Source organism: Ranitomeya imitator, chromosome 8, assembly GCF_032444005.1.
Source record: "Ranitomeya imitator isolate aRanImi1 chromosome 8, aRanImi1.pri, whole genome shotgun sequence".
NCBI classification, from domain to species: Eukaryota; Metazoa; Chordata; class Amphibia; order Anura; family Dendrobatidae; genus Ranitomeya; species Ranitomeya imitator.
The window spans coordinates 115,937,225-115,952,374 of record NC_091289.1 but is presented as its reverse complement, the minus strand read 5'-3'; the positions used below and the strand labels follow the sequence as shown (position 1 = coordinate 115,952,374).

At 43.5% G+C, this 15,150-nt stretch overlaps 1 protein-coding gene across 1 annotated transcript in view; it reads left to right on the top strand.

The window, feature by feature from the left end:
- The window catches only part of KCNT2 (potassium sodium-activated channel subfamily T member 2), a 1,033,274-nt gene that overhangs the window by 792,540 nt on the left and 225,584 nt on the right, over positions 1-15,150 (top strand). The gene's annotated exons all lie outside the window — the stretch shown is intronic.

Here is a 15,150-nt window from a genome sequence, read left to right as displayed (position 1 = left end):
CTTTTCAACTCCTGACCAGCTGCTCCCTCTCCCCTACGAAGGACTTTTGCAGTGACTGATGACTCATGTAGGGAAAATTGACCTCTTGTTTATACAGAGAGCTTATAGGGATTCAGCTAGTTAGATTTTAGAAATAATTCAAAAAAGAGAATTAACTGAGTAGAAGGGAAAAATGAGCAACTAGAAGTGCACAGTGCTATATACAGTAGTATAATTATTGCAGTAGACAGGATGAAAACTTTGATGGTAGGAGGAGGGCTTCTCTGACCCCTTTGCTACCTTGGTTTTTTTTTTTGCTCACTTCTTCCCAGAGCCATACCTTTTTTTATCTTTCAGTCAATATGGCCATGCGAGGACTTGTTTTTGCGGAACAAGTTTTACTTTTGAACAACATCATTGGTTTTGCCATATACTGTAAAAAAAATTCAAAGTGCAATGGAATTGCAAAAAAGTGCAATTCCACAATTGTTTTTTTTTTAACCATGTTCACCAATTGCTATAACTGACCTGCCATTATGATTCTACAGGTCATTACGAGTTCATAGACACCAAACATGTATAGGTTACTTGTTGTTTAAGTGGTGGAAAAAAAATCCAACGTCTCACAAAAAAAGTCTCCATTTTATGAGACCCGTAGTCTCTCCATTTTTCGTGATCTGGGGCTGGATGAGAGTTTATTTTTGAGTGCTGAGCTGACGTTTTTATTGATTTTGGTGTAGATACAATCTTTGATTGCATGTTATTGCATTTTAATTCAATGCTGTGACCATCCCAAAAAATATTTTTGGTGTATTGACTTTTTTTTTCTCGTTACGACATTTACTGATCTGATTAATTATTTTTATATATTGATAGACTGGACAATTCTGAATGTGGCGATACCAAATATGTGTTTTTTTTATTGTTTTATTTTGAATGGGGTGAATGGGGGTTGATTTAATCTTTTTTATTTTTTAATTACATTTTTTTTACTTTACACTTGCTTCAATAGGTGCCATCATCTAATCGCTTGTGCTACACAGAGCCGGGCTGCAGCCCTGTTTCTGTGTAGCAGAAATGCTCACTTGCGCTGGGCGGTGCTCACAGCTATTCAGCAATGACAACCTCAGGATTCTCCTATAGATACTGGGCTGTCATGCTAGCCCATCGCGACCAGTGGTCATGTGACACGAGCACAGATGGGTGAGATTTGGGGTCGTCCTTGCAGTGCTTGTATGTTAAATGCCAATGTCAGTGACCGACAGAGGCCTGTAACATGTTACCAGCCTCGAGTTGATCACGATTCCAACCGTGACTGTTAAGGGCACTTGCCAGTTAATGAAATCAGCTGATATGTGCCATAAAAGTTGCATGCTCATGCTGGAGCCCGCAGCAAACAGGGATGCTAATCTAATATAGATTAGATGTACCTATATGTCTAAGGCCTGCGTCACACCTAGCAATGGAAAACACGGTCCGTTTTTACAGGCGTAATACGCAAAAAAGTTCCTGAACAGTGATCCGTATTTAACGTGAGGATGTGATTTTTTTCTCTGAAAATGGTCCGTCTGTCATCCGTATGGCATCCGTATGGCATCCTTATGGTGAGATTTTCTGTGAAAATGGACATAGAATGGATCCATGGGCTCAAGTATTCGTGAAAACATATATACAGTTAATATATATATATATATATATATATATATATATACACAGTACAGACCAAAAGTTTGTACACGCCTTCTCATTTAAAGATTTTTCTGTATTTTCATGACTATGAAAATTGTACATTCACACTGAAGGCATCAAAACTATTAATTATCACATGTGGAATTATGTACTTAACAAAAAAGTGTGAAACAACTGAAAATATGTTTTGTATTCTAGGTTCTACAAAGTAGCCACCTTTTGATTTGATGACTGCTTTGCACACTCTTGGCATTCTCTTAATGAGCTTCAAGAGGTAATCACCAGGAATCGGTTTCACTTCACAGGTGTGCCCTGTCAGGTTTAATAAGTGGGATTTCTTGCCTTATAAATGGGGTTGGGACCATCAGTTGTGTTGTGCAGAAGTCTGGTGGATACACAGCTGATAATCCTACTGAATAGACTGTTAGAATTTGCATTATGGCAAGAAAAAAGCAGCTAAGTAAAGAAAAACGAGTGGCCATCATTACTTTAAGAAATGAAGGTCAGTCAGTTTGAAAAATTGGGAAAACTTTGAAAGTGTCCCCAAGTGCAGTGGCAAAAACCATCAAGCACTACAAAGAAACTGGCTCACATGAGGACCGCCCCAGGAAAGGAAGAACAAGAGTCACCTCTGCTTCTGAGGATAAGTTTATATGAGTCACCAGCCTCAGAAATCGCAGCTCAGTTTAGAGACCAGGTCAATGCCACACAGAGTTCTAGCAGCAGACACATCACTACAACAACTGTTAAGAGGAGACTTTGTGCAGCAGGCCTTCATGGTAAAATAGCTGCTTGGCAACTACTGATAAGGACAGGCAACAAGCAGAAGAGACTTGTTTGTGCTAAAGAACACAAGGAATGGACATTAGACCAGTGAAAATCTGTGCTTTGGTCTAGTAAGTCCAAATTTGAGATCTTTGGTTCCAACCACCATGTCTTTGTGTGATGCAGAAAAGGTGAACGGATGGACCCTACATGCCTGGCTTCCACCGTGAAGCATGGTGGAGGAGGTGTGATGGTGTGGAGGTGCTTTGCTGGTGAAACTGTTGGGGATTTATTCAAAATTGAAGGCATACTGAACCAGCATGGCTACCACAGCATCTTGCAGAGGCATGCTATTACATCCGATTTGCGTTTAGTTGGACCATCATTTATTTTTCAACAGGACAATGACCCCAAACACACCTCCAGGCTATGTAAGGGCTAATTGACCAAGAAGGAGAGTGATGCGGTGCTACGCCAGATGACCTGCCCTCCACTGTCACCAGACTTGAACCCAATCGAGATGGTTTGAGGTGAGCTGGAGAGCAGAGTGAAGGCAAAAGGGCCAACAAGAGCTAAGCATCTCTGGGAACACCTTCAAGATTGGTGGAAGACCATTCCCGGTGACTACCTCTTGAAGCTCATCAAGAGAATGCCAAGATTGTGCAAAGCAGTCATCAAAGCAAAAGGTGGCTACTTTGAAGAACCTAGAATATAAGACATATTTTCAGTTGTTTCACATTTTTTTGTTAAGTATATAATTCCACCTGTGTTAAGTCATAGATTTGATGCCTTCAGTGTGAATGTACAATTGTCGTAGTCATGAAAATACAGAAAAATCTTTCAATGAGAAGGTGTGTCCAAACTTTTGGTCTGTACTGTATGTCAGTGAGACACATATATATATATATATATATATATATATATATATATATATATATATATATATATAAATATATATATATATTTATATTTAATACATAGCTAGATAGCAGAAAAGCAGGTAATTCAATTGCCGGATTTTTCTATCTCCTTATCAGACCCGACAGGATATGATACATGGTTTACATACAGTAAACCATTTCATATTGCTTATTTTTTTACACATTCTTCGCTAATAATGCTACAAGTGTATGTGTGCAAAATATGAGAGCTATAGGTGTTAAAATAAGGGGTTAAATCATGGAAAAAATTGGCGTGGGCTTCCGCGCAATTTTCTCAACCAGAGTGGGAAAGCCAGTGACTGAGGGCAGATATTAACAGCCTAGAGAGGGACCATGGTTATTTGCCCCCCTGGCTAAAAACATCTGCCCCCAGCCACCCCAGAAAAGGCACATCTATAAGATGCACCTATTCTGGCACTTAGCCTCCCTCTTTCCACTCCCAAGTAGCAGTGGGATATGAGGTAATGAAGGGTTAATGTCACCTCTTGCTAATGTAAGGTGACATAAAGCCTGGTTAATAATGGAGAGGTGTCAATAAGACACCTATCCGTTATTAATCCAATAGTAATAAAGGGTAAAAAAACACACACACATTAGGATTAAATTATTTTAATGAAATACATACACATGGTGTTGTAATAACTTTATTATACGCTCAATCCAAATGACGACCCTTGTCTTCTATAAAAAAGGTAAAAAAAGCAAATAACAATATCCCATACCTTCTGCCATACAGTCATGTCCCACGATGTTAATCCATCAGAAGGGGTTAAATAATTTTACAACCAGGAGCCTGCTAATGCAGCTGTTGCCCCTGGCTGTAAAAACTGGGGAATGAATGAAATACAGGGGAATGTAGCTACCTAGACTTGCGGTGCTGCGCCCCCTGCTGCAATAACCTCATATGAACTCGAACATTGGAAAATATTCTGAAAAATTCCCACGCTAGAGTTCATATGAGGTTCTGTCAGCAGGGGGCACAGCACCGCAAGTCTAGGTAGCTACATTCCCCTGCATTCCTGTTGTGAATTCCGCTCTTGGGCTCCCTCCGGTGGTTGTAAGTGGCACTTTTGTGAGTTCTGCTCTTGGGCTCCCTCCGGTGGTTTTAAGTGGTATGGCTGCTCCTTGGATTTAGCAGTCTGCTGCTGCTTCCACTGATTGTCTTTCTGCTCGGCTATTCATGCCTGGCTCTTCCCTTCAGCCAGTGCCACTTGTCAATGGTTCCTGGTTGGATTCACATCTCTCTTGGATTTCCCTGTTATCCTGACCAGTTCAGCAATGTTAAGTCCTTGCTTGCTCTTTTCTGTCCACAGGTTGTGGACTTATTCGTTCTGTGCTTTCTATGTTTTGTCCAGCTTGTCAGTATGGATTAATTCAGTTAAGCTGGAAGCTCTGGGAAGCAGATTTACCCTCCACACCTTTAGTCAGGTGTGGATATTTTTGTAAACTCTGTGTGGATTTTTTGTAGTTTTTAATACTGACCGCACAGTATTCTATCCTGTCCTATCTATCTAGCTAGACTGGCCTCCTGTGCTACATCCTGGTTTCATTCTGTGTATGTCTTTTCCCTCTCCACTCACAGTCATTACTTGTGGGGGGCTATCTATCCTTTGGGGATTTTCTCTGAGGCAAGATAGTTTTCCTGTTTCTATCTTTAGGGGTAGTTAGTTCTCAGGCTCTGACGAGGTGCCTAGGGAGTGACAGGAGCATCCCACGGCTACTTCTAGTGTTGTGTTGAGCTTAGGGACTGCGGTCAGTACAGGTACCACCTCCTTCAGAGTTCGTCCCATGTTGCTCCTAAACCACCAGATCATAACAGTACAAGTGGCCAAAAATGAATTAAATGCATCTCAAAAGAAGGAAAAAAAATTCTGAGCCATTTTTTTTTCTGTGCTCTGTTTTATCTTTTTTTCCCTCTTGATCTCTGGGTGGTTCAGGATTTATGCTCTGGCATGGATGTTCAGGGTTTGTTTTCTCGTGTGGATCAACTTGCTGCAAGAGTACAGAGTATCCAGGACTATGTTGTCCAGACTCCGGCTTTGGAGCCTAGAATTCCTGCTCCTGATTTGTTTTTTGGGGACAGATCCAAGTTTTTGAACTTTAAAAATAACTGCAAATTGTTTTTTGCTTTGAAACCCCGTTCTTCTGGTGATACCATTCAGCAAGTTAAAATCATCATATCCTTGCTGCGTGGTGACCCTCAGGACTGGGCATTCTCCCTGGAATCAGGGGATCCGGCATTGCTGAATGTAGACACATTTTTTCAAGCGCTCGGATCTTTGTATGACGAACCTAATTCTGTGGATCATGCAGAAAAAACCCTGTTGGCCCTGTGTAAAGGTCAGGAAGCGGCAGAATTGTACTGCCAGAAATTTAGGAAATGGTCTGTGCTCACTAAATGGAAGGAGGATGCTCTGGCTGCTATTTTCAGAAAAGGTCTTTCTGAAGCCCTTAAAGATGTTATGGTGGGCTTCCCTATGCCTACTGGTTTGAGCGAATCTATGTCTCTAGCCATTCAGATTGATCGGCATCTGCGCAAGCGCAAAGCTGTGCACCATATGGCAGTGTCCTCTGAGCAGAGTCCTGAGCCTATGCAATGTGATAGGATTTTGACTAGAACAGAACGGCAGGAATTCAGACGTCAGAATAGGCTGTGTTTTTACTGTGGTGATTCTGCTCATGTCATTTCTGATTGCCCTAAGCGTACTAGGAGGGTCGCTAGGTCTGTTACCATCAGTACTGTACAGCCTAAATTTCTTTTATCTGTGACCCTGATTTGCTCATTGTCGTCCTTTTCTGTCATGGCATTTGTGGATTCAGGCGCTGCCCTGAACTTAATGGACTTAGAATTCGTCAGGCGCTGTGGTTTTTCCTTGCAGCCTTTGCAGAGCCCTATTCCTTTGAGGGGCATTGATGCTACACCATTGGCCAAGGATAAACCTCAGTACTGGACGCAGATGACCATGTACATGGCTCCAGCACATCAGGAAGATTGCCGTTTTCTGGTGTTGCATAACCTGCATGATGTTGTTGTACTGGGTTTTCCATGGTTACAGGAACATAATCCGGTGCTGGATTGGAAAACTATGTCTGCGACTAGTTGGGGTTGTCAAGGGGTACATAGTGACGTTCCTTTGATGTCAATTTCCTCTTCCCCCTCTTCTGAGGTCCCTGAGTTTTTGTCAGATTTCCAGGATGTATTTGATGAGCCCAAGTCCAGTTCCCTTCCTCCACATAGGGACTGTGATTGTGCTATTAACTTGATTCCAGGTTGTAAGTTCACTAAGGGCCGACTTTTCAATCTGTCTGTGCCAGAGCATGCCGCCATGTGGAGTTATGTTAAGGAATCTTTGGAGAAGGGGCATATTCGGCCCTCTTCGTCACCATTGGGAGCGGGTTTCTCTTTTTGTTGCTAAGAAGGATGGCTCCTTGAGACCATGTATAGATTATCGTCTTCTTAATAAGATCACGGTCAAATTCCAAGATCCCTTGCCTTTGCTTTCTGATCTGTTTGCTCAGTTTAAGGGGGCTAGTTGGTTTACTAAGATTGACCTCTGAGGGGCATATAATCTTGTTCGTATTAAACAGGGTGATGAATGGAAAACTGCATTTAATACGCCCGAAAGCCATTTTTAATACCTTGTGATGCCATTTGGGCTCTCTAATGCTCCATCTGTGTTCCAATCTTTCATGCATGATATTTTCCGCAATTTTCTTGATAAATTCATGGTTGTATATTTGGATGATATTTTGATTTCTTCCGATGATTGGGAGTCTCATGTGAAGCAGGTCAGGATGGTATTCCAGACCCTTCGTGATAATGCTTTATTTGTGAAGGGGTCTAAGTGCCTATTCGGAGTTCAGAAGGTCTCTTTTTTGGGTTTTATTTTTTCTCCCTCGTCTATGGAAATGAATCCTGTTAAGGTCCAAGCTATGCATGACTGGATTCAACCCACATCTGTGAAGAGCCTTCAAAAATTTTTGGGCTTTGCTAATTTCTATCGCCGTTCCATTGCCAACTTTTCCAGTGTGGTTAAGCCCCTTACTGATTTGACGAAGAAAGGCGCTGAAGTGACGAATTGGTCCCCTGCGGCTGTTGAGGTCTTTCGGGAGCTTAAACGCCGATTTACTTCTGCCCCTGTGTTGCGTCAGCCGGATGTTTCTCATCCTTTTCAGGTTGAGGTTGATGCTTCTGAGATTGGGGCAGGGGCCGTTTTGTCTCAGAGGGATTCTGATGGTTCTTTGATGAAACCGTGTGCTTTTTTACCAGAAAGTTTTCGCCTGCGGAACGCAATTATGATGTCAGCAATCGGGAGTTGTAGGCTATGAAGTGGGCGTTTGAGGAGTGGTGACATTGGCTTGAGGGAGCTAAGCACCGCGTTGTGGTCTTGACTGATCATAAGAATCTGATTTACCTCGAGTCGGCCAAGCGGCTGAATCCTAGACAGGCTCGATGGTCCCTGTTTTTCTCCCGTTTTGATTTTGTGGTCTCGTATCTTCCGGGATCTAAGAATGTTAAGGCTGATGCCCTCTCTAGGAGTTTTTTGCCTGATTCTCCTGGAGTCCTTGAGCCGCTTGGCATTCTTAAGGAAGGGGTGATTCTTTCTGCCATCTCCCCTGATTTGCGGCGGGTGCTTCAGGAATTTCAGGCTGTTAGGCCTGACCGCTGTCCAGTGGGGAAGCTGTTTGTTCCTGATAGATGGACAAGTAAGGTAATTTCTGAGGTTCACTGTTCAGTGTTGGCTGGTCATCCTGGGATTTTTGGTACCAGAGATTTGGTTGCTAGGTCCTTTTGGTGGCCTTCCTTGTCGCGCGATGTGCTTGCTTTTGTGCAGTCCTGTGGGACTTGCGCCCGGGCCAAGCCTTGCTGTTCCCACGCTAGTGGGTTGCTTTTGCCTTTGCCGGTCCCTGAGAGGCCCTGGACGCATATTTCCATGGATTTTATTTCGGATCTTCCTGTTTCCCAGAAGATGTCTGTTATCTGGGTTGTTAGTGACCGGTTCTGTAAAATGGTCCATCTGGTACCTTTGCCTAAGTTGCCTTTCTCCTCAGATTTGGTTCCATTGTTTTTTCAGCATGTGGTTCGTTTGCATGGCATTCCGGACAATATTGTGTCTGACAGAGGTTCTCAGTTTGTCTCTAGATTTTGGCGGGCCTTTTGTGCTAGGATGGGCATTGATTTGTCTTTTTCTTCGGCGTTTCATCCTCAGACTAATGGCCAAACTGATCGAACTAATCAGACCTTGGAAACCTATTTGAGATGCTTTGTGTCTGCTGATCAGGATGATTGGGTGGCTTTCTTGCCGTTGGCCGAGTTTGCTCTTAATAATCGGGCTAGTTCGGCTACTTTGGTTTCACCTTTCTTTTGTAATTTTGGTTTTCATTCTCGTTTTTCTTCGGGGCAGGTTGAGCCTTCTGATTGTCCTGGTGTGGATTCTGTGGTGGACAGGCTGCAGCAGATTTGGACTCATGTGGTGGACAATTTGACGTTGTCTCAGGAAAGGGCTCAACGTTTTGCTAACCGCCGTCGGTGTGTTGGTCCCCGGCTTCGTGTGGGGGATTTCGTTTGGTTGTCTTCTCGTCATGTTCCTATGAAGGTTTCTTCCCCTAAGTTTAAGCCTCGGTTTATTGGTCCTTATAAGATTTCTGAAATTATCAATCCAGTGTCTTTTCGTTTGGCTCTTCCAGCCTCTTTTGCCATTCATAATGTTTTCCATAGATCTTTGTTGCGGAGATATGTGGTGCCCGTTGTTCCCTCGGTTGATCCTCCTGCCCCGGTGTTGGTTGAGGGAGAGTTGGAATATGAGGTTGAGAAAATTTTGGATTCTCGTTTTTCGAGGCGGAGGCTTCAGTATCTTGTCAAGAGGAAGGGTTATGGCCAGGAGGATAATTCTTGGGTTGTTGCCTCCGATGTCCATGCCGCCGATTTGGTTTGTGCTTTTCACTTGGCTCGTCCTGATCGGCCTGGGGGCTCTGGTGAGGGTTCGGTGACCCCTCCTCAAGGGGGGGTACTGTTGTGAATTCCGCTCTTGGGCTCCCTCCGGTGGTTGTAAGTGGCACGTTTGTGAGTTCTGCTCTTGGGCTCCCTCCAGTGGTTTTAAGTGGTATGGCTGCTCCTTGGATTTAGCAGTCTGCTGCTGCTTCCACTGATTGTCTTTCTGCTCGGCTGTTTATGCCTGGCTCTTCCCTTCAGCCAGTGCCACTTGTCAATGGTTCCTGGTTGGATTCACATCTCTCTTGGATTTCCCTGTTATCCTGACCAGTTCAGCAAAGTTAAGTCCTTGCTTGCTCTTTTCTGTCCACAGGTTGTAGACTTATTCGTTCTGTGCTTTCTATGTTTTGTCCAGCTTGTCAGTATGGATTAATTCAGTTAAGCTGGAAGCTCTGGGAAGCAGATTTACCCTCCACACCTTTAGTCAGGTGTGGATATTTTTGTAAACTCTGTGTGGATTTTTTGTAGTTTTTAATACTGACCGCACAGTATTCTATCCTGTCCTATCTATCTAGCTAGACTGGCCTCCTGTGCTACATCCTGGTTTCATTCTGTGTATGTCTTTTCCCTCTCCACTCACAGTCATTACTTGTGGGGGGCTATCTATCCTTTGGGGATTTTCTCTGAGGCAAGATAGTTTTCCTGTTTCTATCTTTAGGGGTAGTTAGTTCTCAGGCTGTGACGAGGTGCCTAGGGAGTGACAGGAGCATCCCACGGCTACTTCTAGTGTTGTGTTGAGCTTAGGGACTGCGGTCAGTACAGGTACCACCTCCTTCAGAGTTCGTCCCATGTTGCTCCTAAACCACCAGATCATAACACATTCCAGTCATTCCCAGTTTTTACAGCCAGGGGCGACAGCTGCATTATCAGGCTCTTGGTTGTAAAATTATTTAATCCCTGCTGATGGATTTACATCGTGGGACATGACTGTATGGCGGAAGGTATGGGATATTGTTGTTTTTTTTACCTTTTTTACAGAAGACAAGGGTTGTCAATTGGATTGAGCGTATAATAAAGATATTACAACAGCATGTGTATTTATTTAATTAAAATTCTTTTTTCATAATGTGTGTTTTTTTTAACCCTTTATTAATATTGGATTAATAATGGATAGGTGTTTATTGACATCTCTCCATTATTAACCAGGCTTAATGTCATCTTATATTAGCAAGGTGACATTAACCATTTATTACCCCAAATCCCACCGCTACAGGGGAGTGGGAAGAGAGAGGCTAAGTGCCAGAGTAGGCACATCTTACAGATGTGCCTATTCTGAGGTGGCTGGGGGCAGATATTTTTAGCCATGGGGGCCAATAACCATGGTCCCTCTCTAGGCTATTAATATCTGCCCTCAGTCACTGGCTCTCCCACTCTGGCGGAGAAAATTGCGCTGGAGCCCATACCAGTTTTTTCCGTGATTTAACCCTTTATTTTAACACCTAGAGCTCCCAAATTGTACACACAGACACTTGAAACATTATTAGTGAGGAATATGTAAAAAAATAAGGGTTATGAAATGGTTTACCGTATGTAAACCATGTCACATATCCTGTCGTGTTTGATAAGGAGATAGCAAAAGCCGGAAATTGAATTACCGGCTTTTCTGCTATCTAGCTCTGTATTAAATAAATATATATATATATATATATATATATATACAGTACAGACCAAACGTTTGGACATACCTTCTCATTTAAAGATTTTTCTGTATTTTCATGACTATGAAAGTTGAAAATTCACACTGAAGGCATCAAAACTATGAATTAACACATGTGGAATTATATACTTAACAAAAAAGTGTGAAACAACTGAAAATATGTCTTATATTCTAGGTTCTTCAAAGAAGCCACCTTTTGCTTTGATGATTGCTTTGCACACTCTTGGCATTCTCTTGATGAGCTTCAAGAGGTAGTCACCGGAAATGGTCTTCCAACAATCTTGAAGGAGTTCCCAGAGATGCTTAGCTCTTGTTGGCCCTTTAGACTTCACTCTGCGGTCCAGCTCACACGAAACCATCTCGATTGGGTTCAGGTCTGGTGACTGTGGAGGCCAGGTCATCTGGCATAGCACCCCATCAGTCTCTTTCTTGGTCAATTAGCCCTTACACAGTTTGGGGTCATTGTCCTGTTGAAAAATAAATGATGGCCCAACTAAACACAAATCGGAAGGAATAGCATACCACTGCAAGATGCTGTGGTTGCCATGCTGGTTCAGTAAGCCTTCAATTTTGAATAAATCCCCAACAGTTTCACCAGCAAAGCACCTCCACACCATCACACCTCCTCCTCCATGCTTCACGGAGGAAACCAGACATGTAGAGTCCATCCGTTCACCTTTTCTGTGTCACACAAACACACGGTGGTTGGAAAAAAGGATCTCAAATTTGGACTCATCAGACCAAAGCACACATTTCCACTGGTCTAATGTCCATTCCTTGTGTTCTTTAGCCCAAACAAGTCTCTTCTGCTCGTTGCCTGTCCTTAGCAGTGGTTTCCTAGCAGCTATTTCACATTGAAGGCCTGCTGCACAATGTCTCCTCTTAACAGTTGTTGTAGAGATGTGTCTGCTGCTAGAACTCTGTGTGGCATTGACCTGATCTCTAATTTGAGCAGATGTTGACCTTAGATTTCTGAGGCTGGTGACTCGGATAAACTTATCGTCAGAAGCAGATGTGACTCTTGGTCTTCCTTTCCTGGGCCGGTCCTCATGTGAGCCAGTTTCTTTGTAGAGCTTGATGTTTTTTGCAACTGCACTTGGGGACACTTTCCAAGTTTTCCCAATTTTTCGGACTGACTGACCTTCATTTCTTAAAGTAATGATGGCCACTCGTTTTTCTTTACTTAGATGCTTTTTTCTTGCCATAATACAAATTCTAACAGTCTATTCAGTAGGACTATCAGCTGTGTATCCACCAGACTTCTGCTCAACACAACTGATGTTCCCAACCCCATTTATAAGGCAAGAAATCCCACTTATTAAACCTGACAGGGCACACCTGTGAAGTGAAAACCATTTCCGGTGACTACCTCTTGAAGCTCATCAAGAGAATGCCAAGAGTGTGCAAAGCAGTCATCAAAGCAAACGGTGGCTGTTGTGAATTCTGTGGCAGAGCTCCCTCCTGTGGTCACAAGTGGTACTTCGGCTGATTCTCTCTGTGAGCTTCCGTTGGTGGAGGAGAGTGGTACTGCAGCTTCTGAGTTTCCTTCCTCAGGTGATGTGGTGAAGTCGTTAGGTGCTGCTCTATTTAACTCCACCTAGTGCTTTAATCCGGGCCTCCAGTCAATGTTCTAGTATTGGACCTGTTTCCTCCTGGATCGTTCCTGTGGCCTGCTGCTCTGCATAGCTAAGTTCCGCTTTGCTATTTTGTTGCTGTTTTTTCTGTCCAGCTTGTCTATTTGTTTTTTCTTGCTTGCTGGAAGCTCTGGGACGCAGAGGGTGTACCTCCGTGCCGTTAGTTCGGTACGGAGGGTCTTTTTGCCCCCTTTGCGTGGTTTTTGTAGTGTTTTGTGTTGACCGCAAAGTTACCTTTCCTATCCTCGCTCTGTTCAGTAAGTCGGGCCTCACTTTGCTAAATCTATTTCATCTCTACGTTTGTCTATTCATCTTAACTCACAGTCATTATATGTGGGGGCTGCCTTTTCCTTTGGGGTATTTCTCTGAGGCAAGGTAGGCTTATTTTCTATCTTCAGGCTAGCTAGTTTCTCAGGCTGTGCCGAGTTGCATAGGGAGCATTAGGCGCAATCCACGGCTGCCTCTAGTGTGGTTGGAGAGGATTAGGGATTGCGGTCAGCAGAGTTCCCACGTCTCAGAGCTCGTTCTATATTTTTGGGTTATTGTCAGGTCACTGTATGTGCTCTGACCTCTATGTCCATTGTGGTACTGAATTAACTTATCATAACAGTACTGGAGGACAAAGTACTAGTGATTCTCAATAGAGGGAAAAAAGAAGTTCTGAGACCTTTTTTTTTTCTTTGCACTGTGTTTTGCCTTTATTTTTCCCCTAGACATTTGGGTGGTTCAGGACACAGGTGTAGCGATGGACATTAAAGGTCTGTCTTCATGTGTGGATCAGCTCACGGCAAGAGTACAAAATATTCAAGACTTTGTGGTTCAGAATTCTATGTTAGAACCGAGAATTCCTATTCCTGATTTGTTTTTTGGAGATAGAACTAAATTTCTGAGTTTCAAAAATAATTGTAAACTATTTCTGGCTTTGAAACCTCGCTCCTCTGGTGACCCAGTTCAACAAGTTCGGATCATTATTTCTTTTTTACGTGGCGACCCTCAGGACTGGGCATTTTCTCTTGCGTCAGGAGATCCTGCATTAAATAATATCGATGCGTTTTTCCTGGCGCTCGGATTGCTGTACGATGAACCTAATTCAGTGGATCAGGCAGAGAAAAATTTGCTGGCTCTGTGTCAGGGTCAGGATGATATAGAGGCATATTGTCAGAAATTTAGAAAGTGGTCCGTACTCACTCAATGGAATGAAGGTGCGCTCGCAGCTATTTTCAGAAAGGGTCTCTCTGAAGCCCTTAAGGATGTCATGGTGGGATTTCCTATGCCTGCTGGTCTGAATGAGTCTATGTCTTTGGCCATTCAGAACGGTCGACGCTTGCAAATCTGTGCACCATTTGGCGGTATTACCTGAGCTTAAACCTGAGCCTATGCAGTGCGATAGGACTTTGACCAGAGTTGAACGGCAAGAACACAGACGTCTGAATGGGCTGTGTTTCTACTGTGGTGATTCCACTCATGCTATCTCTGATTGTCCTAAGCGCACTAAGCGGTTCGCTAGGTCTGCCACCATTGGTACGGTACAGTCAAAATTTCTTCTGTCCGTTACCTTGATCTGCTCTTTGTCATCGTATTCTGTCATGGCATTTGTGGATTCAGGCGCTGCCCTGAATTTGATGGACTTGGAGTATGCTAGGCGTTGTGGGTTTTTCTTGGAGCCCTTGCAGTGTCCTATTCCATTGAGAGGAATTGATGCTACGCCTTTGGCCAAGAATAAGCCTCAGTACTGGACCCAGCTGACCATGTGCATGGCTCCTGCACATCAGGAGGTTATTCGCTTTCTGGTGTTGCATAATCTGCATGATGTGGTCGTGTTGGGGTTGCCATGGCTACAAGTTCATAATCCAGTATTAGATTGGAAATCCATGTCTGTGTCCAGCTGGGGTTGTCAGGGGGTACATGGTGATGTCCCATTTCTGTCAATTTCGTCATCCACCCCTTCTGAGGTTCCAGAGTTCTTGTCTGATTACCGGGATGTATTTGATGAGCCCAAGTCCGATACCCTACCTCCGCATAGGGATTGTGATTGTGCTATCGATTTGATTCCTGGTAGTAAATTCCCAAAGGTTCGACTGTTTAATTTATCTGTGCCTGACCACGCCGCTATGCGGAGTTATGTGAAGGTGTCCTTGGAGAAGGGGCATATTCGCCCGTCATCGTCGCCATTAGGAGCAGGGTTCTTTTTTGTAGCCAAGAAGGATGGTTCGCTGAGACCTTGTATAGATTACTGCCTTCTAAATAAGATCACGGTTAAAATTCAGTACCCCTTGCCGTTGTTATCTGATTTGTTTGCTTGGATTAAGGGGGCTAGTTGGTTCACCAAGATAGATCTTCGTGGTGCATATAATCTTGTGCGTATTAAGCGAGGCGATGAATGGAAAACTGCATTTAATACGCCCGAGGGCCATTTTGAGTATCTAGTAATGCCATTTGGACTTGCCAATGCTCCATCAGTGTTTCAATCCTTTATGCATGACATCTTCCGAG